Here is a 24,494-nt window from a genome sequence, read left to right as displayed (position 1 = left end):
CTGCAGCAGCATCTCCTCCGCCGGGGGCTGGCGGGGAGGAGGGCAGAGGAGGCCGAGGGAGGAGGAGGAGGAGGAGGATGGAGACGCCCGCCGCGGGCGCCGCCGCCCCTGCGCCTCTAGCGCGGCCTCGCCGCAGGACCCCGCTGCGAGAGGCGACGCCGCGGTGCCCCCTTGGGCTGGGGGAGCAGGACACAGGGCGGCGGCGGAGCCCCGGCACGGCAGCATGGGTGTAGGTTTCCTGGGAGATAGCGGAGGTTTTCCGGAGGAAGAGTGAGGGGGCTGAGAGCGCTGGGCTGAGGAAGGACGGGAATCGGTCAGGAGAAGGGCGGCCGCAGTGGGTCCATCTGCGTGCTGGAAGGCGGCAGGCAGCTGGGGGGATGAGGGATGTTGAGTGAAGAAGGGATGGAGAGAAAGCTTGGGGAGGACAGAAGCACCAACCATCGCCCGTGGTGATGGCGCACAAGTCTTGCAGCTCAGGCTTTCACCGCTGCCACAAACCGCATGACAATGAAGTTGGGATATTCCTCCTTAATCACCCCTGAAACTTCCTGTCATTAAGCCTGTCCACTGGCCTTCTACCAGTTTTTGTTGTTGTTTGGTTCTGTTTTTGTCGTTTGTTTGGTTTTCTGTGTGTGTGTGTGCATTTTTCTGGAATATATATATATATATATTGATTCTGGCTATAAAGGAAGGCTTATAATAAAACCAAGAAAGTAAGCAGTTCAAAGGCATGTCAGCCAGAAAAGAAAGGGATATTTACTTTGATGAAGATAGGCATGATGAAATGAAGACCAAACCTTTTTAATGTTGTCTGAATAACTATTGCATCAACTTCAATCTTAACACATGCTGAAAAAAAAAAAAACTTTCTTACAAACAAGAAGAGATTTTTCTTCAAAGAGTTAGAAATTTGGACTCACCAGCTGATTTGCACTTCCCATTTATCTTACTCAGAAAGTTGTCCTGCAAACTTATGTTCTTATTTCATCTCCATCATCAAAAGTAATTCGTCACACTATGGTGTATTTCTCCATGTTGTTATTAGTACACTCAACTGAGAATTTCCACAGGCTGTATTTCAGTTATGTCTAAAAATACTCCCGTAAGCAATATATTTTGCATCTCGTGATTTAATCTTATTTGGAACTCAGTAAAAATGAAATTACCTCAAGAAGGTTCTAATTGTGAGCTAAACTTCTTTATACTAAAGGGGAGGAAATTATGTTTTCTACTGCCAGATTATAAGAGTTACACTTTTTAAAGTAAATTAACTAATAAAGATAACCGTATCATATGACTGCATAGTTAATTGACACAGTAAAGGTCATTCCTGGATTCTTTTAAATTCTGTGTACGGTTAACAACAAGCTTAGATCTTTAATGATATCATCAATTATTGACTGATGACTAATTTTACCGTGAGAAAGGCATCATGCAGTTTTTAATGTTCACCAAACATATCATCAGTTATTTAGAATTTGTTTTCAGCAATTGCAGTTCTTCACATACTATTATAATTAAAGAGGCAAATATAAAACAACACAGTAGTAACCATTCAACAGCAATATTTTCATCTTCCTCAGACTTACTTTAAACTAGCAATCTACATTCTGAATAGGTGGGCTAGAGCTTTGCAGCTCTTGTAAATTAGATGGTTTTACTGAAAATCTTGCAATAATTTTTGTAATATTTGTATTAAGTTTATTGGAACTTTTAACAACCATCTTTAAATTCCACTTTGGTTTAATCTTCAAAAGGCACATAGTTCCAGCTCCTATAAAGTAGAAGCACTTTTTTTTCCATGTGCAAACGATGAAAATATGAAACAAAAGTAGCTTGCTATTTTTTTTGCCATTTTTTAAGCACAAGAAGCCACTGATGGACATGAAGGTTGCAATGACAACTTAGTGTTGAGCTACACTGGAGGATAACTTATCATTCTGTAAGCCAAGAGCCTACACATGCAGAAAGAATGCCTCATTTGCTGGTTAGACTCTTAATGTATCTGTGCTTGTGACTCAGGAGATTTGTGGACAGAGAGAAACAGCCTAAGTTGAAAACAAGAAATGCCAGCATGAGAAACATCCTAAAGCAAATCTGAGATGCTCGTGTATAAAAACCTCTACCTTGCCTAAACTTTAGATAAAAAATGCACAAGTGGAGAAAATGAATGTGCCCTGTTTGAAGGAAAATGTTTTAGATAGCAGTTATACTAATTTTATGCTTTATTTTACTTCTGGGTTTTACTGTCTTGTCACTTGCATAACAATTTTAAATACAACCGGTTCTTCTGTAGTTTTGTTGGAAGTAAGCATGCCTGAAAAAACTACTAAGTTAATAAAACGTATTTTTATAAATCTTCTAACTATTGAATAACTGCAGTCTTAATTAATATCAAGTATCAAGTATCTATAAAAATCATTTCTGCCCTGAACTATTTATGTTCATTAGTGTGATGGCATGTTGTTCTGTTATAGGTGAAAGATAGAAATAACATTCTTCAAACTAAGATGAAGTAAACAAGCACATACCAAAACAGGAATAAATATAAGTCAGTATACATAGTAAATTTGAATTGAAATAATCATAACTGACTGTCATCATTACTGGTTATAATCGTCCCTAAGGTTCATTCATGGTCCAGGGCATGAACTGCCAGGACGTGAACTATTTAGTGGTTTGAACCTGTTCAGGACTTCTCTGTAGAGTCTGTTGCATAGTGCTTCATTTAAAAAATAGTTCTTGTTAAATGAACCTGTTGTATACAAGTATAGGTAAAATTCCCAGTGCATGTAAATAATGCTTTTTCACATGGTGGCTATATGAAATCAGATAATACCACATCTCACGCTTTTTGAAATTGCCAGTATTGTTAGTATTCTCTCCTTATTATTCTCTCATTATTAGCTCTGATTTTTAGCTTCAGCTATTGCAACTCAGAATAGTGTGTAAGCTGATTTACATCAGCAATTATCCGCTATACTAGATATTTCACCAGTCTACTACAGCTGTACAATGATGACTTAAGTCTCTGGGACACTGCTTTACACCAAAACTTTATTTTTACAGATTTAAAATAATGACTTGATGCATAGTAAGTATGTAGATGCTACACACAAAACCGTCAAAAAGCCAGATATGTTGTCAATAGGAAATCCAGAGTTTTGTACATGGACAACAAATTGATTGTTCTAAGGATCATGTTCAGCCTGAATTTTGATCCTGTGCTACTTTCAGACTCTGATAGAAATCCAACAAGAAAATCTGTTGTTGTTGCTGCTGTTTAATATAAATTCTATATGCCTATTGTCAATGCCAATGTCACTTCTAGACAGCATCATTTGTTAATGTCCTGTCTAAGTCTCAACCAGTTTGAAACACTCTTTTTTTGAAAACTGAATAGCTTTTCAGTTTATTAAAGCATGTCCAAATACTGGTGTTCACATTTCTGATTGTATTAATGGGAACTGGTGCATAGGAGAGAAAATTCTTGGATTTTTTGCCTAACTTGACCTATCCTTCCAAAAATAAGAAAATATCAGACAAGATTACATTCAATCTGACCCTACAAAGCTTTTTCACCATAGAACAACCTGATGACTTAAGCAAAGTTCCTTGGACAACAGCTAAGTATTTTTAGCAGATGTACAAACATTATTGTACACTTCAGTATGATTCTTTCGTGAATGATGAGCTACAAGCAAGATGTCTTGATCAGGTCAGAAGCTATGGTGTTTTAATATCTATCTAGGGAAGGAATCTGTTGAGATTTTGTCAACTAGTGGGAGCAGTGATAAACTGCGGCTGTTGTTCCTACGTGTTGCAGCAGTGATGGAATCCTTAAAGTCTGTCTATACTTAAATGGCTTTTTGCATTTTCATCTCTAAATATTTGTTTTAAAATATCAACAGATATAAGAGATTTGCTCCTTTTTCCTGACCTCATCAAACACATCTCTGTTCATGTTGTCAAAAATGTGGATTGTCTGCTACACTGTGTGTAACTTCACTGCAGTATTTATCAGTCTTCTGAGAAGATGACAGAAATATTTTTACAATTACACCCATAAATTCTAACTACTAACTTATTTTAGAGGACAAAACAGAGGAACATTCTAAAAGTTAAATCTTGTCTGCAGGCTTCGTGTCTTAAATATATACTTAAGCAACTCAGGAAGCTGGGTTTGATGGTGATTTCAGTGTCCAAGCAACCCAATTTAAGAAGTTGCTGCCTACCTCATTCTAGTAGAGAATAACATTAGAAATGAAGTCCTAGAAGTTTTGAGCTTTCATAGAAATCTGGCCAGATTAAGTGTGCCCTTCTGTCACCTATTGGAGAAGCAAAACATCATAAATACTTCCTAATCTGAAGCAATAGCATCCTATTAAATGATAGAATACTGGAAAGATAAACAAATTCCAGATGCTCAGAGCACCACCAGATTCATTACAGATAAAAGATATATTAAGCTAGCATCCAAACCAAGCAGAAGACTCATATAAAATCATGTTTAGCAGTTATACCTAACAAAGATGATTACACTACTTGTGAAAATGTGGAAAATGAAGATAACAATTCTAATAATGGAGACATTCTCTGTACCTTTGACAGTGTAGAAAGATATCATCAAAACTAGGTTGATGGCAGCAACATAAAAAGCTAGCAGCTACTTAGCCAAATCTTCTGTTCTTGAAGATATAATAGCAGGTATAAATACAAGAATTTATATCACGGTATACAAATGAAATTTCCAGACACTAAACTTAAAAATAATGTGGTTGAGTGGGTTGAGGGTAAGTCCAAGGAGTTAATAAATCACCCAGCAAGTGCACAGCAAGTAGAAAAATAAAATAGGTTATGCTAAACATTAGCCACAGTTGCAAAACACTGAAATAGATCATAGACAAAGAAAAAATATGAACTTTTTAACATATTGTATAATAACTACAGTTTTCAAGGGTCTGTCTTTTTTTTCCATATTTTTCAAAAAGCCTCATGATCCAGTGATTGTAAATCACATCTGAACCTTTTTTTACTTTGTTGTTGTTGTTTGTTTGTTTGTTTTAAATGTAAGCCTGTTTGGTTAACTACTGGTGATCTACTGGTGATTCATGGAATTAATAATATGCCTTGTCTCCAATGGTAGCAAAAGGATTACAGACATGACACAGTGCAAGTATTTTATGTAAGTTGCCTGTTTTCATTGATTTTGTGGTAATGGACCTGTTGAGGAATTTTTGCTCGGAAAGTAAATATACAGAACCCCTGACAAGTCCTCAGGACTTCTTATCGCAGAATTCGGCTATCTGTTCTTAGGAGGAGGCATCTCATTCACTAGGAGGTGGCATCTCATTGGGATTTGAAAGAAATTTTCATGCCTTGGGACATGAATTATCTCTTTGGCCAGAGTGAGCCTAGGTCTGCTTACTGTGCCCTTGCATTTGTGTTCTGAAAATATTTAGGAAGGCACTTCACTCTCCAGTTTGGGGCAAGTCAAAATGCATTGTGAAGCTTGGATGGGTATAGAGGTTAAAGTACTCATTTCCAAGAACACTACAAGTTGAGGGTTTGACTACTTAGTTTTCAAAAACTGTATTTAAAATTTAATATTCTCTTAACTTAAAGGTGTAGGTATAATAGATGGAACATTATATTGACTGTCATTTCTCCAGCAGAATAAATTTTAAAAGTACCCCATTTCATTCACAAAAGAAACAAATAGCATTCAAAGTATTGTTCAGCTAGATACAAAGCATCACTAAATTGTAAGCATAGCTATAACTTCTGAATTTTGGTTTTGGAAATACAGAAATTACTGCTTACTAAGGAATGACTCAATGTATTATGCTCATTTGTATAAGACACTGAGAATCTCAGAAATTATATTACGTCAACACCAGTAGGTTTACTATAAAAACATAAAATCATGCCAATAAAATCATACCATAGGGAAATACTTTCTGATTCCCCAAATTCATTGAGACTAGAAGAAAAAAAAATGAAACAGATAAAAATTGTATGTGAGTTCAAAGAAGTTTCATTTCATGATATGTTATATTCAAGATGCGACATTTTCCAGAAAACTGTTGGGTATGTATTTTTTTCAAACTGGTACTTTGATAATACAGTGTAACAGGTAGAGACTATTATTTCAATTAACGTAATTCAGAATTACATGTAAATAACTGAACAAATTTCAAATGTATTTAGGCAAGTTTATGTACATTTCTACAGAGTGTTCTAACATGGCCACTCAGGACATGGAGAAAAAAATAATTCTGCTGCAAAAGACTGAAGAAGATGTCACTGTCATGGATGTCATTGATAGGTCCGACTTAAGACAACAATTACTTTGAATAAGAAGAGGCCAGCATTTTACTGAACTACACAATTCTGCACCAACAGTCTATGCAGGTTTGCGTTGCAACACTGCATTCATAATATTAAATGTCTAAATAAAAGTCTAACGCTTTCACCTTGTCATATCCTCAGTTTTAACACATTTAAAATGAAGCTAATAAAAATATTATCATTATCTTTTAGGCCACACATATATAAGCATCACATCACATAAAATATATAGCAAAGCATAAAGATGATCTGTTCATGAATATATGATAACTCTTGAAGGAAGTGATAAAATAGCATTAAGCGATTTTTTTTTTGTTTGTTTGTTTGTTTTAATGCTTGCAGGATAACCCTCCAAAGAAAGTTATTTTTGCTTGTAGAGTAACAATATATTCCACATTTTGAGTATTGTACTGCCGACTCAGTTCTGAATGGTATTCTTGCTCAATTCTTGCCTGAAACAGTACATGATGCTCAGAATTGTTCCTTATGTTTCGTCCAGATAGTCTATTTTAAACATATACCTTCACTGTGTTTTACTATGTTTTTTCATCTTATAAGAAGATGAGCCAGAATGAAATTCTAGCCCCACAAAAATATATTCTAAAATGTATGGATCTAGGATTTAGCGTGGGCTAGACCCATGTTAATCTGTACATTGCTTGAAGAAAAGTATGTTTTAAAGAGAAGCTGCAAAATGTCTGTGGCTATGTGTTGCATGTCTGAGTGAGGGGCTTCAGGACAAATCAGTCTAAACAAATTTTAACATATGACCCCAAGTCACAAGCTGGTGGGCTGAGAAAATCCAAACACATTTCTTGATCTCAGGACTGACAAGGCCAAATGTACGTCTTCACTCATTTCTGCAATCCTGCAATCCATTACTGGCCACAGAATCTACCACTTGCAGCAAAACAACTGGGGAGTAAATATGAAATCTGCATTAGATTTTCCCCATGCCTTACACACGCCACTTTATTTATTGATGGTTAAGGATGGAAATTACTTTTTAACTCCTTAAAAATCTGTGGTATAAGGGGCTGTTTTTTGCAGACTGGTGTACTCCATATTCCTTAAGCAGAATACCTTAAGAATCAAGCACCGCTTGATCATCCTGTCAAAAGCCACAAGCAATTCATTTCAAATCATTTCATTTGAAATCATTACGGTCATAAATCTGAGGAAAAGTAATCTTACAGGATATTCACAGAATTAGAATTTAGTTATTGGCCCAGAAGCTAAGGTCAGGGAGTGGGGACCAAGATATTCTGTTTCGTTCACAGAAGTAAGGAACCGGAGAGGAGAACTTGCATTACCAAATCCAGTTCCATTATATCATCATCAACTTACCTTCATAAGCACATCCCCAAGTTTATCATGTTTAGTCTTAAAACTACTTAGATTTCATGACCACATCTTACTGAAAGCTGGTCCCGAACTTCTCTCCTGGGATGGTTAGAGGCTTTCTTTGAGTATCTAGTCACAGTCTATTCACTGTCATTTGTTCTTGTGCCAAAAAGTTTTTAAACAGTTTTCTGTCTCTGTATTTCATGTGTCATTATGTATTTATGGAGAGCAATGCTATCCCTTTCTCCCTTTGTTTTGGCAGCGTGTATAAAGTAGGTCTTATAGAGCAATGAAAGATAATATAGAAAAATATTCATGCATCATGTGCACTCATTAGTCATGCACAGAGTGAAGAGATTTTAGCATGGGTCTTAAAAGCAGCAGGCATTGTGATAGCTTACTACAATATTGTAATAGCAAAGTGTTATACCTGAGCTAATTTATTACATCTCTGTTAATGGCTAAGTAGCTCATGCACAAAGCAACACAGATGTAGCATATGTTGTTCCTAGTTATATACGGGACTTGGACATAGGCCCACATGAAGAGTGTCTGTCTCCGGTAGTAGTAAATAGAAGATTTTTACAGAAGGGTATAAGTACAATGCATGTATGATTTCTATATTATGAGAAATACTTAGCAAATTTCAGAAAATATTTCCTGTAGTTAAAAGAAAATACTATTTTATCAGATGAATATGTGAAACTAATGTGCAGGAATCATCCTTAGTAAACCCATAAGGATCTTACTGATTTTTATTTCTTTTTTTTTGACTACCTTTTCTTCCAAATTTGTTTGAAAAATCTGCATACAATTGAAGTGAAATGAGTAGTCTCACTGTTTATCCTGTTATTTGCAGACATATTTGCAAACCTTGAGTTTAATATATATATTTATTTTAATTGCTGAGACGATTCTTTAAAACATTTACTAAAATGTGTTTAAAATCATGCATAGTACTTTAGATATTCTGAGATGGAAATAATGTGGCTTTTTCCTCCCTCAGCTGCCTTCAGCTACACAGAAATTGAACATTTAATGTAGAGGTTTATTTCCATTTTAATCATTCTCATTAGCAAAGCTCTCTTTGCCACCAGGAGTTTCACCATCAATTTTCTTGAAAGCTCAGGCAAGCTTTCGTAGTTCTTGTGTATTTTACTTAAAGAGATTTTGTACTTCCTCGTTGTATAAGTCTACAAGCTTTCCTAATAACTTTCCCTAAATTTTTACCCTTGGGTCCTTTAAGACCAATATAGTTAGTCACAGAATTACTTAACCGTTCTGATTAGTCCAGTGCACTAGTTAATGATGACTCAACATGTAATTTTCCGTAACTTTCTTTAACTGATTTTTTCCCTTACAACTTCACTGTTCCCCCAAAAAAGTAAATCGCTTATTTTTGCTTCATTAATTACTTGTCAATAAGGAAATCTATCATATGTCCTGCTCAGAAACTGTTGCTATTGAATATTGAGTAATAATTCCTCTTCAAGTTATCCATGGTTTCTATCTGTATGCACAGTCTGATCTAATATTTATCTTGTCACTAATATTAATTTCTTCATATCAGTGTCCCATTTTGAGGGCTCATAGTAGAACTGTGACATTACAAAATGAAAAAAACCTCCACCCCTCCTTCCAAAAAAAAAAAAAAAAAAAACTGAATTCTTCTCTAGAGTTGTTTTTAACCAAAATATATTTTATTTATGTTCAGTTCTCATTTAATTAAGGATTTCAACAGCAGCTTCCGGAATACTACACATAATCTTTAACTTGATCTCTGTTCCATATCTTACACTAGCTGTTCTAAGTCTCTCATTTTACTTTCAGAGGTCTTTGCATTAATGTAAAGATATGTTATTTTCTCTGAGGTTCATCCAATTTCCTAGCTAAATTAAGCAATCTTCCTCTAACAGTCTTGCATCCCTGACTTCTGCTCTTGCTACTGTTCTATTCTTATCACTGCTCATATTTTCTTTCTCCTAGAATACTATTCTTTGTCTTCTGTATTCTTTACCACTCCGTTTATCATTTTTTTCTTCTTCTTCTTTACTAAATGTAAGCAGATTGATTATCTGAGACTCTCCCACCCCATTCTCTGAGGAATTGGCTTTGATCTTGGATACCTGGGCTTACTTGCAGACTCAGAATCAACTTCATCTGTTGGGAACAGTCCTTTCCCTGAAAATTCCTCCCAGCAGTTGGGCATCTCCTTTAAATCTTCTGTTCAGCCTCATTAACTATATTTGGATTTCCAAAAACTGCTGCCTGCAGGCTCTGCATCTGCAGGGTTTATAACCCCAAATACCAATGTGAGTACTCAAAGCAAGGCTTTGCTCTCACTCCAAGGTGCTAAAACTCCATTTGTGATCAGATTCCTGCTATGAGAACTGCTGGACTGGCAGAACTCTTGTGTTCATTGACTTTCCACTCCTATGAATATTGCCTGTCTGCTACTTATCCATGCTTTTCAGTAGAAATCAGGAAGCTGTTTGGCCAGACATGAAGAACACTCAGTAATTTTTTCTCCATTTGAGATCTTTTCAGTTTACAGTCAATATCTTAAATCTTTATTGTGTCTGAATCTGCTCAATGGGCAGGCCTCCTTATTCTTCTTCATTTGGAATTTCTAACCACAAAGACCTGACTCTTTTGATCTTGTAGTGATTATCAGACTCTTTCCCATCTGGCCTATTTCTGTCTACTGATCATTCTGTCTTGTAGGCATTATCATGTTTCTTAATGTACTGTTCTGTCTTGACTTTTCATCTGGTTCATGATTGTCTCTTCTCTTTCTTAGATTTTACTATTGAGATGAGCTTCCCTCCTCCTTTTCCTTTCCATCCTCTTTTTTTTTTTTAATCCCTCTTAGTCATCTAAATGGTATTATTAAAAAAAAAAAAAAAACTTTTGCCCCTTTTGCATTAATACTGTCTTTATCAGTTTTCCATGTATCTTTTGAACAAGTATTTTAAAGTTTTTTGTCTTTCAGTTTCCCTGTATATGAAATGAGGTTAATCACGCTGTTGTAAACCCCCAACTAATAATGTACTAATTTATGTTATAGTAATTAATCAAAAGTTTTGGGGTAAGCAATATCAGCACAAGTTTATTTATTCAAAATTTGGTTTTCCTCATTTTGCATTTACTTCATTATTTCTATTTACCTATGAGAACAATATTGAAAATAAAGTTTTATCTTTGACAACACATTTTTTCCCCTCTTATTTACTGAAAAGCTTCAAATAGAGTTAAATATGTATACAAAAGTCCTGGATCTTGTATTTTATCTATTGTTTAAATATTTTCTTAGCAAGAAGTTAATCTATAAAGACCATTAAATAGTAACACTGATTAATTTGGTAGTATTTTATAATGCTTTTTATAAATTGTTTTATAATTTTATAAAGCCATAACAATACTTGATACTTGATCGTTTCCCTTCCCTTCCCTCCCCCTCCCCCTCCCCCCTCCCCCTCCCCCTCCCCCTCCCCCTCCCCTCCCCCTCCCCCTCCCCCTCCCCTCCTTTCCTTTCCTTTCCTTTCCTTTCCTTTCCTTTCCTTTCCTTTCCTTTCCTTTCCTTTCCTTTCCTTTCCTTTCCTTTCCTTTCCTTTCCTTTCCTTTCCTTTCCTTTCCTTTCCTTTCCTTTCCTTTCCTTTCCTTTTTCCTTTCCTTTCCTTTCCTTTCCTTTCCTTTCCTTTCCTTTCCTTTCCTTTCCTTTCCTTTCCTTTCCTTTCCTTTCCTTTCCTTTCCTTTCCTTTCCTTTCCTTTCCTTTCCTTTCCTTTCCTTTCCTTTCCTTTCCTTTCCTTTCCTTTCCTTTCCTTTCCTTTCCTTTCCTTTCCTTTCCTTTCCTTTCCTTTCCTTTCCTTTCCTTTCCTTTCCTTTCCTTTCCTTTCCTTTCCTTTTTTTTTCTTCATAGAAAATGCATCACATATGGGTGTATCACAATTACTTAAAGGTAGGCTTTATCTAACCTATGTCAACCATCGCAACATTATTGTAACTTACATTCCTCTTATGGGATGGGTTAAGTTGCTCTGTGGATACCTGTTCTGTCCAGCAGCTGAAAAGAAGACAAAATCCTAGCTTAATCCAGACACCAAATTTCCAGGCAGCTGAAATAATTCCACCCTCCACCCACATGCCTTACATAGGTATGGCTTTTGAGATCCCAGTTCTGTAGATTAGATTCATTGTGATAGAAATATTTTGACAAGCTCAAGATTCGAACTGAATAGTTGCATACTTTGACTAAATTCATATTTATGAAGAGGAAGGATTAAAAAAATGGTGAGATTAGAATTTAATATTTACTGCAAGACTGCAAAAGTTGTGACTTAAGAATAAAAAATAGGCTATAGAAATATTGGCTGTGTAGATTATTCTGGATTCTATGTATTATTTTGCATTCTGTATATTATACTGATATGAATATTATATAAAGACTACAGTGATTCAATTAAGTCATAAAATTTGCTCAAATTACTTTTTTTGGAGTACGTTCATAAATGCTAGAAATTAGCAACTAGTATTTTCTTGCAAATACAGTAAAATTTATTTTCTGTACACAGAAATCAAAATATGCAGCATTTACATTAATATTTTTGCAGGGTTGTTTATTTATAGAGCACTCTATTTTGGTTTCCCTTTACTGCTGAACAAATGGCATCATATCAAGGAATTTATACTATTTTAGTGAGAATCCTCTGTGCAATTGTACATAGACTTTGAAGAGTCACTCTTACAGTGCAGTTTAAGAACAAGGTTTCAATAAGAGATATTCAGCTATACAGTGCTTGTGACTCAAAAGCAAACTTCAAATGCAAGTCACACATGTGTCAATGCAATTTGTAAGTGCTTATATGAAAGAGCAGGGTTTGGAGTGCTAAGAGGGTCTTTTTTCTCTATTTGTTTGCTTGTTTATTTTTCCTAGAGCTGTTGATTTACCCTGGATGCTACTGTATAACTGAGAGCAGTATTATACTGCAGAAATGAAATCACTAACTAATGAGTAGACTGTGAGTTTAATTCTCTACAAATATTCTTTTCTTATGGTATTGCCTATCTTATGGGTTCTAGGTTATGAAAGTAGAGACTGATCATGTGCTTAGTGAAGTCAATGGCAACATTTCCATGGTAAATAACAATTAGAGTCTCTCCACCCTTGGCAATGTGTCTGTAAGTACATGTGAAAAAAAAGCTTTAATTTGCTACAGGTATAAACTAGCAGGAGATAACTCCCCAGAGCAGGAGAAGTAGGCAGGAATGCACATCACAGGAATGCGTGCCTCGGGGCAGACAGTTATGGTGCTGCTGCCTTATGCACCAGACTTGCTCTGAGCGAAAAGTGCCCCCAGTCTCCAAGGAAGTAAGAACTCAGACCCAACCACATTTCAAGCTGCAGGATCAACCACTTCAGTTACAGGCTGAGAAAGTATGGCAAGCATGTTATCTTTGTTCAGGTGAGGTATACGAATGAGCAAACAGAAAGCTTATTTACAAATACATGTTTCGTTCACAAAAATATTATGTCCAAAGTAATGAATCTATTGTTAATACTTACAAAGAGATGATTAATGCGGCTTTCACATGGAAACATCAGTTAGAAAGCTGTTTTTCCTGGTCTCTTTATCTTTAAAATGCTCTGGTCTTACCTGGACATGACAAATGAAGACAAGACACTGCAAAACAAGCCTTGTCTACTTCATAGTACTGATACCATCAGTTAATTAATGAAAAGGATGGATTTTTTTATTAAAAAAATGAAAATGTATTATTGATTTCCTAAGGGATCCCAGCAAGAAAGTATGCAAATAATGTAGTTTTACCTATGAAAGTAAACAAATTACACACAAACAAACATTAGTCTTTAATTAGGGGAAAAGTTTATTCTGATTGGGGCAGAGAATTACAGCCATGATTATCAAATTGAAATGAACTGCTACAGAATTAATCTGGCTATTTGTCCAGCTGTTTTACAGAGGATTAAGTATTTCTGAAGGTTTTTAATAAATTTGTCAAAAGTCAGGAAAAAAAAATGAATCAAGAACAGAGCTTCTTTCTATAAAAATAAGCTCATTAAATTGCCAGGAGGTGGGGTTGCTACTGAGTTATGGTAGTGACTTGAGTTTTGTGCCATTTTGGCAGCCAGACATGTATATATATAACGAGTAAAGCACTGACTGGAACATCAGCACAATTGATGGGTATGAAGAAACATCAGTATCCAGGGCTCAGCTCAGCATTTAGTGGAAGAGCCAAGAGTGGACTATGCTGAAGGAGGCAATTTATTTTAAAGGTCTAGTTCTTCAAATATATACATTCACATTTTCAGGTTTATGTAAGTGTAATGTCTTGTCCTTTAGTTTGTGTTCATCAATAGAAATTACGTGCTCATTTGCAGATTTGCATAAATAGTGAATATACCAGTCACTGGAATTTCTTTAATTATTTTCCTTATCTCAAGTTACTTTGATAATGATAATGATACTTTAAAAACAAGATTACAGACATTTCATAACATGTTAAAAACAATAAATTGTTAAAAAGCAAAAATTTCAAGACAAGGCTTCAAAAATCTTAGATAAGATTTGAACCTCTCTCATTTTTTTTAACATAAATACTTTCTGTACTAGTAGATTATTCATGTCTTTAAGAATTCAGCTTTATTGTGCAAAAATGTACAAATATAAACATTTGCACTGTCATGTAAATTCACTAGGCCAGCTCCTTAATTCAGCTGGAATTTTGCTAGAATTGTAGTATATTCGAGTATATTCGAGTATATATTCGAGGGGTAGATCTTCTCATTTCTGCAAGAAGAATCTATTAGGTGTATAGAAGAATTGTCTAGATGAATTTGGATGCACTGCTATGAAACACAAACGCATACAGTTTGTATTCTAGGAAAAAAAAAAAAAAAAAAGATGGTTCCTACTAGTGCACACCAGTCAAATAATGATATTTATGATGTACAGAATACCTAATGTGAAAATACCTAATATCTAATGTGAAAATAAATAAATAAATAATGCAGTTTTTATACAGATTAGCAAGTAAAGGGAAAAATCAAGAACATAATAGATGTGAATTCATAATATGACATCTGGTAAAATTCTGAGTACATACAAAAGAAAGTTTATCATTCTATAAATGCATTTAGAAATGTAGTATCTTTGAAAATTATAAACTGTATGAAATTAAATCAAGTCTTTGAATAAACAAATATTGTTATGAAATGCTTCTGCATAACATAAAATACCTGTGGCTCAAATTCAAGTTCATTGAACACAAATGGGTTAGTAATCCAACATGTAGTGTTTTAATCTAGCAAATGGACTTTGTTTTACGATGGGTGAAAGAACAAGTATGACTGTACTTTTGGGACACTTAAATGGATAGTGATTATATTGCTGAACATCATATCATTTGCTTCTTATTCTTAATTGCAAGTCTGGCATTGATCAGATCAACCATTCTACAAACAATAGAGTACCATGATAACAGCTTCAAAAGTTAAGTCCAGATGGCTGGCAGGTATTCTTATCAGCTAACACTTAAAAATATATATTTATTTTTAATGGAAGCTAACATATTCTAAATATGTAAAAATGAATACATAAAGTGTGTATGTACATCTGCATATATACAATTGCACATATTTATACATGCATGTATATACATGTATCTATATGTGCACGCATATACATACATACAATCACCTATGGATAGATCGTATACTACAGAGAGAGAAAGAGATGGAGATACAGATGCATATCCAGCTGTCAAGTCCACTAACACTCACAGCCCTTTGACTTGCTTGGCTGTGAAAAATAAGGTTGTCTGTTTTAAAAACAACATGCCACCACTAAGCGCAACATGGATTTGCTGCAGACATCACTTGGCAACATTCGGTGGTCAGATCTAATGGTCAATGAAGAGAATTAGGCAAAAGGTGGTGTTCAATTTAGAGCTCAGTATCTTCCTCTGGAGGAACCTCTTTCTACCCATAACAACAAGGAGCCTGGAGAGACTGATCCCCTAAAGAAGTTATCAGAGTAAAATAGTACTTTGCTCATTTTACACGGTAGAAATGATGTATGCTTCTAGAGTCTATGAGAATGCATCTTTGCATGACTTAAAACCAGGTCACAGTAGAGTGACAGTAAAACAGTTTGAGGAAAATCTACTTAATTCATATATTTGCATTCTTTTATTTGCCTGGCCTAATTGAGCAGATAATGCCAGTTTCTAGAGCATATATTAGAAGACATTATGTCTGATATACATAATCAGAAAGAATGATATCCTGCCAGCTTCCCAGTTGTGAGCCATAAACGTTGTCTTCTGGCTACACAAAATTCAACTTTAAAATGTTGTCGTAACTTGCAAATATGCAGAAATGATTTACATTCTGCATCTTGTTAGGTTAAGCATAAACTTCACCATTTATTGTTTTATTATTCATTTCTTTCTTTTCCTGTGGACTAGAAGAAATTCCTCATGAAAGCTGTTGGATTTGGAGATCTATGCCAAATGAAATATGAAATAAAATTGTCTGAAACAAGCAGGAAAGTTGTATATTACTCTGGCATGTTTTGCCAGATAACAATCTTTTCCCTTAGGGTTTAATGCTATTCTCCTAACAATAGGTATTTGCTCCTGGCTATGATTTTTAAAAGCATAGAATTACTTCAAAGTATGATTTTTATCAGTTGCAAATAGATCAGTGCCTCTGAAATATGGAGATACTTTAAAATTACTTTCCTTTCACTTCAGTAGAAGTACACTCAGATTCTCCAGTACATGAACATAGACTACTTTTTATCTTTGCATCATTTCTATGTATGAAAAAATATATCATTTTTTGAAACTACACATAACCTTGTTTTATTATTTGAGGAAAAAACAAATCTCGGATGATATATCAATTTAGGGTGGTATTATAGAGAGCACTCCCACTCTTATATCACAGAGGAAGGCATGAAATTACTACTCAATCACACCTTTTAACAATTGGATTGTCCAATAAGCTAAAAACATAGGCATGCCTTACTTAAAAAGGGCACAGATTTCTGACCACAGAAACTTTTGTACTTATTTTTATTACAAAGATTTCATTTTTCAATGAAATATTCAGCATTTGAAGTGTGGAGAGTAGGACACATTTCATATGTCAACTTAAATATACTATTTTTTCCAGTACATAATTCAGTCGTCTTTTTTTTTTTTCTTATCTGCAAGCTGAGTGTTGAGTTATGAAGTAGAAAATCTTACTGTCACTAATGTCTATGCTGAAAAAAAAAGGACCATGAGGGACTGTCTCAGTGCTACAACTCTGTGGCATGGAGCAAGGAAACCTACAGCAGGACCCTGGAAGCATGGACACTGGGTAAATGAGGTTGTGTCCCTGACTATTCCACATTTACTAATAAAATAAAGTAAACCAGAACCCATCTGTCTTTTCCTTTTTGAGTGACAATATTGGGAGAGTAGAAATGTGCCAACAAATTGGATATATCTTCCTTCAGAAATGAGATAATCTGACAGGAAATCCAGAACTTCCTTTTTAGATGCCAGGTTCAAGATTCTAGGCATGCACTGAGGAAGCGTACACTCATTCTGCAGTGCCATGGTAATAAGTACAAGGTCCCATTCCCAGTGCCAAAGAAGTAAGTCATCTTTCTCACATAAATCTGTTCACCATTGGCTTATAGCAATTGTTGGGTGGTGAAAATTCACATGTGGTTTGATCATAGCTTAGGTAAGTAAGCAATTCCTGTCTTTCCTTGAAGTTTACATCTTTGGCACAACAAAGTCATTACCACACTGACAGCTGTTCAAGATCTTCCTTTCTTTTGCCTCCCCTTCCATAAGTAGTGAGGTACTTCTGCTAGATATGGCTATAAGTCCACTTAAAAGAAAAAGAGATAAAGTATATAAGGAAAAAAAAAAAGTCTTTATTGGAAATGAACTTTTTTTCTGTTTAACAATTTTCTTTAATTCTGCAATTCTTTTTATTGCTATAAATCATAAGCCAATATATGATGCTCAAGTGTTGTTATATATATAGGTATTGAATCTAAAACATAGTCTCTCATTGCTCACTCATTTTTTCCAAAACACAATTACAAATCTTTTGGGGTAAAAGTATGTATTAGCTTACGTAGTGTGGAATACAGTGAATCTTCAATACTTCTGCTCCCAGCTCATCTGAACATCACACAATAACTTTAAAAACGTAACCTAGTTCTTGCATTGTAAAATATAGGGGATAAATTTGAGTGTTTGGAACTTTATTCATTTAAAAAGTTTATAAATTTTGGTTTGTGCTAACACAGAATAAAAACCAGTCTTGAATGTTACTGTGAAAAAGAGTTTTTAACCTATGCGCCTGAGAAAGGAATGAATATTCTTGGCTTAGGTGACTTCAAACATACAGCTTTATTTCCTAATGATAAGAACACCTCTAGGCAAAAAAAAAAAAAAAAAAAAAGGTTTTAACTTTCTAGCTTTTTTTTTTTTTTTTTTTTTACAATGTCTCTGCAAATGGTATCCACAAGAAGAAAAGTGAAATCCATCAATTTCAAAATGCATTTTAGGATCATAGAAGCTTAGAATTTACTATCGCTTACAAATTATTTTGTAACAAAACTAATTAAGCCTGAAAACAAAAAACATTAACAGGAAAGTGTTTATTGGCCAAAACACAGCCAAAATTTAAGTCAAAATATACTTCTTTTCCTTCAAAATCACACTGATATCTAAACACAAGCAGAGGCAGAGAAGAGCTCCTACCTCATGGCTATGCATGCAGACAACAGCAACGAGAACTGGAGATAATTGAATCTATTATCAGACAATTGCTGCAACTACAGCAGCATGGCAAAATGCAAGATATTTTCAGATATTTATAAGGATGAAGAGGAGAGTCTCCTTAAGAAAGAAGACAATAAGAAGCATCAACAAATGATGAAAACAGTAATGTAAACCAATTACTTTTTAAACTGAAATTTCAGCTAAAATACATAATTCATTAAAACTATAATTTAGTGAAATACGTCATATCAAGTTCAGAAATATTAACTTCTTGTGAAATATCTCACAGTGCATCAAAATTAATATTTCATTTAGCCTTGGATTTTATTTATTTATTTATTTATTTTCCTTTTTCTGCTTTAACATCTTGTTAGGAGTGCTTCATTATGTTCAAAGTTCAGTGCAATATCACATGTTGCTCTGCATGTCTTAGCCTGGCTGAAAGAGGTTTTTGTCTTTGATTTTTTTTCCCTCCCAACTGATTTAGTTCAGCCATTTGCTTCTCCTTAACATAATTGAAGGTTTGTTTACATTTGGCTGATGCTGTGCATTTTGTTAGCAAGAATAAACTGCTTTCTGAGACAGCTCCATTACTACTGACAGAAAGCCACATGGATGTCTGTTCCTGCGATCTCACTGTCTTTCATTCTCTTTTCTCTTCTTATACACAATTTGTTTTTGAAAGACGTATTGTAACATTCAACCTCTTCTCTAACCTGGTCTGTGAAATCTAGTAGAAGTTCAAATCAAAATGGTTACTTACCGCTAACTTAAATGTGTGTTAAGAAAAAATGCCCAAAATGGTACTAGAATTTAATCTGCAGTTTTGAAGGGTCTTAAAGAGAGGGAGAGAACTGAGATCAAGAAAAAAACACCACGTCATCTGGAAGTTTTGACACTGTGGTTTAGCAGTATAAAAAATCTGCTTTTTATCTTTCTTTCCTGAGAATCATATCAAGACAATAAGATACTAAGTATACAGTTACTACACACACAGAAATAGGATACTGAAAAGTTTTCCATTAGTAACAGAATTTTGGGATTGGAATACAAATGTATTCTTTAGATATCTACTTTAAAATATTTCAATATTTTGAAAGAGCAATAAGAAGCAAATGGTGAATGTGTTATCCTTTTTGTAGTTCCTCCTGGTAACTAGCAGAATTTCATGAGTTTTTAAGTCTTCACTGGAGGGAGGAGGATGTATCATGTGAAAGTGCAGATAAAGTATATCTTGCTGTGGAGAACTTATAACCTAAACACTTACCTTTTACTTTTACAAAGCATGCATCAAACAAGTAGCATGCTTTTCATCTTCATGACCTTACACACCTTTTCATATTGCAGTGTGACTCACGGCAGTGCAGCAGTCTACATGAACACCAGCATGCCCGCAGTTGCCTACTGCATGATACATGCAGGTAATCATACCATGAATCAGTGGAGCAATTGCTGTGATTCACTTACATCAAGCAGTAAGTCTGCTGTTTTGGTCTGTTCCTCTGTTTACACACTTGCACACACACATGCATGCACCTCTTGTCATATTCTGTCAGACTTCCCTACAAGGATACAGCCAACAATGATAGTAAATATAAAAAATAAACATCTATATACAGCCTAGTGTTTGCTACTTCTAATCCATTTATAACATGCCAGTACTCAAATAGAGTGGTTTTGCTTAGCAGTGAAGGGAAACAGTTGAAGAAAAGCTCAAAAAATAATTAAGAAACAACTTGGGCTTTTTCTCTAGTTTTCTTTCATATTTTCTTTACAAATCTCCATTCAACTTTAACTAAGTTTTGCCTTGAGCTTCTGAACCTGGAAAACTGGTTTTTATTTATTTTTTTATCATTATTATTATTTTGTTATAATACAAACTTGCATTTGCAGATAAAAAGAAATAACAGCGATAAGCAGCATCATAGAATGAAAGGATTATGAGCTTTATACTGTCTGAAAAAATCTTTGAATTCATTATCCTTTTTTGAATTTCACATAAAAAGTGAAATATCAAATTAATAAGGCTTTATTCCATCTATATCTGGTGTTAGAGGAGTCTAAATGAACACATATAATTCATGCTCAGTTTAAGAGGTCTTAAAACTAACAAGATGTCACAAAGTGTCTAAGGCCCAGAAAGAAGCTTGACCAGCTTCAGTAGTTGTAATTAATATGAGCTGGGGGTGGTGGTTAACATATGCCTAGTTATCAAATTTAAAAAAAAAAAAAGCCTTCAAATTCATTTATATATCTCTGATGTTTATTATAATTTTGAATCTTTTCTTTCAATGTAGGATTAAAAAGCCTAGAATATTGCTCATTATACACTTCTGTGTGAGAGATACAGTAGAAACAAGTGAAGTAACTAAACAGTCAAAGGTAGAAGCAGTTATGTTTCTGACAGATCAAAGAGAAGGAAAAGAAAGTAATACGACACACCTTCTGGTATATTAAGTAAAAAAAAAATCTCATTTATGCTGTATGTATGACTGTCAAACACTTGAAAGAAAATGTATGTAATCAAGAAATATATTGTTAAGCATTTCTACAGGGCTTTCTATTTCTGAGTCACAACTGTACGCAGAACTACTGATTTCATTGTTCCTACAAAGAAAGTGTAAGTTGCTAAAAATCATAAGTCAATTCAGACTGTGTATGAGAATGAGAACCAAAGGATTCAGCATCCAAAATATAATCTATTCTATATTCCTCTGCTGAAAAAGTAAATAAGGGAATATTTCACTGTATGTGATCAGAAACTCAGACTGATTTTATAGTTTCTGTATTTCAGATATCAAAATTCTGTATTGCAGGTGGCTTTACCAAATGATTTCTAGAACATTTAGTGTTCTAGTAGCATCCTATTACTAAAACAAAGAAGCATGAGTAGATACTGATCACAACAGAAAATATAAAGTCAAACTATAGCAAATAGTTACTTGAAGGCATGCAGAAATGTGTAAGTCAGCAGTGATTTCAGAAAACATTTTGACACATTCCAAAAAATCTATTTTCCTTTCCTTATATATACTTATACAGTATGCCCTAATAACTGCAGTAAGAAAGGCAGAGGGAAATACTGTGACTAATTTAAGATCAACTCAGTTTTAGAACAGTGCTCTGAAAGGTACAATCCGTAAGACAAAGTAATGAACACAGCCCAAAACAGATTATTCTTGTGTGCTTGTATTTTTAGACTGTATTACCACTTATATATATAAGTTTGTTTTCATGTTGTAATTCATAGGTGTCAGACAGTAACTTGCCAGAAAAAGTGACATAAACTTAACTTCCTGCCCTTACGGTCTGTTCTTCATGAACTTGGCTTCATCCCTTACCACACATAGTTCTCTTTCACCGCAGCAAGTTGCTACAGCTTCCTTTTTAAAAGGGAAGTATTGTCACACTACCTTAAAACAACTTTTTAATTTAGACCAGAGCTTTTGGAACAATATTACTTATTGGATATATATATGTGTATATATATATATATATATATATATGTACTAAAAAAAGGAAAAAAAAAAGAAAAAAAAGAAAGTTCACATTCACAGGACCTGAGGAATCCCTCAATTAAGCAATGTTTTATCTGATCAACAAGATAAAGAATTCAGAATCTTGCTGACAGGTTGCTTTTTAATAAGCAGATATGACTACAGGCTATTTTTTGGACTGTTAAAACCATTTTATAGTTGAATTCAGCTGAATATTCAGTTATCACTATTTAATACTTTTCTCCTGTGAAGTTCAATAAGTATGCTTGTGTTGTCTCTGTTTAATGGTTAAAGTCATTGTCCTCTTCATTTGCCCCTTCCATCTCAATCGATATCTTTCTGTGAGTGTCAGGACTTTCTCTGGCTTGAACATTAAAGTAAGTCTAGAATAAACCATATTTTGAGTAAGGGAAGAGTATAGTTTTCATCAGTACAAGACAACGATACTTTTATTTACTTCTCAGTTTGTGTTTTGTTATTGTTATTTTGTGATTTTTTTTTTAACGTATTTTGCACGGCTTTCAGACATCAAGACTTTTGCCTTCTAATTAAAATTTACAGACACATTGGAGTGAGGGAAGAACAATCCATTGCCCATCTCCCTTGACATGAATAAAACCCTGCTTATCACTTCTCTTTTTATGAGGTAATTTCCATTCCAAATAAAAAGAGCCAGACACATCAATGCCACATTATATTAATAAGTGAATCCCAAGCAAATATTAGGATGTAATAAACCAACACTTTTTTTTTTTCCATCATAACCTGCAGCTTTTGACTGTCCCCTTCAGTAAATCATACAGTTTGCTATTTGCTGTTTCACTTGATATAGAGATCACATGCAGTTGGAAAGCCACCAACATAACTTCAAACATGCCCTTGCGTTCCTTCAGGATACTTTCCTTCAGGATGCTCACAATCAGATAGAGCAGGTTAGGGGATCACAGGAGTACAAAAAAAAGTTTGTATTTAGAGCAGGAGAAAAGTAGCACATGCAGAGGGAGCAAATTTGTGTGACCCTTGAGCTTGACATTTTAGAGGACAGAAAATTGTTGGTCATGTGGGAATAGCTGAATCCTTCATTAGAACCTGAACCTAGCTAAGCTCAGCTATGACTACAAGAAACATTCTTATTTGAAGATCTGGTAAGCCCTGGTGGAAAATAGATCTATAAAGGTTGTTATTCAGGAGGTATTGCCTTACATTGGATTTAACATAATTTTGAGATTGCATTGCAATGCTTTTCTGACTGATAGAAATACAATGTATAAAGTAATTATAATGTAATTTTGATTACAGGTCATCTTAGAAAAAAATGCTATATGTTTTTTTTTTAATAGAAATAATGGAAATTCTAAAACTGAAAGAATCTATGGAATAAGTAGCAACACAGTCGTATATCTGAAAATACCTGAAACAAAATATATTCCTTTGTTTTTTGATTTCTTTAAAAGTGCAAATGGCTGAAGAAAATGTGTGTAGGTAAGAACAGAACTTCATCTCTCTGCTGTTCAGAGCAGTTTATGGCTACACTTTTTAAAATTAATCTTTCAAATAACTGATTTCTAAACAGCCCCAGAAAAATTGACACTTTATCTATTACTACCAAAAAAATTTCCAGCACTCAGTGTTGATTAGAGATGGAAAAAAATAAAAATGAGGAAGACTGGGAAACAAAACAGCAGAGCTCTTGGTACTCATGCTTGGTAAAGAGCAAGGTATAATACAAGACCCGAGACTTGGATAAAAAAGACTTTCTTTTTTTTTTAATTAATTCACAACATACTGAGAGGAATTCTATTTCCATGTGAAAGTACACTAGATTTAAAGAGATCTTGTTCTATTCTTAGCTCACATACTGCAAAATATTCCTTTTTTTTTTCTGAATCCCCTCCTAGCATTTGAATGTTTTCTGCCATTAAAAAAAAAATTGTTGATCATATGACTGAAGCACAGAGCATAATGAATGTGTACAGAAGAACTGAGCTATGATTATCAGAGAAACAAACAATTATGCAGAGGAAGGTAGAGAAAAAGAGAGATGCCAGAAGTACAGGAAGTCTGGAAGTTTCTTGGTTAGTCTTATTTCCACATTTTCCAGGAGCTAGGCTTGTTTTGGTTCTACACTGCCACTGATTTTTTCCAGGTTGCACAAGGTCTTGGCTTCTCATTAAGAGTAAAAACAAATAGAGTTGTGCTGCACTTCATATGCCAGGATATCTCCTCTCAACCCTCCAAAATCACTATTAGATTTTAGTTCACAGAATTCCACTAGCAGCTCAGTAATTCCATGACCTTCAATTCTCAACTCAGCTTTTCCTGATTTATGGAATATCTCCTCTGTTCTCAACAATAATTTGCAAATACTATTCACAATATTAAACCGTCTGGGAAAGTACTTCAGCCCACTAGGTTTTTCTCCTTCCCATCTACAGAAAAACTATGCCTGGTGCCAGTATCAAATAAGAACATCTAGAAATATT

The sequence above is a fragment of the Anser cygnoides genome, chromosome 1 (genome assembly GCF_040182565.1).
Source record: "Anser cygnoides isolate HZ-2024a breed goose chromosome 1, Taihu_goose_T2T_genome, whole genome shotgun sequence".
NCBI classification, from domain to species: domain Eukaryota; kingdom Metazoa; phylum Chordata; class Aves; order Anseriformes; family Anatidae; genus Anser; species Anser cygnoides.
Note: the sequence above shows the minus strand (reverse complement) of the source record.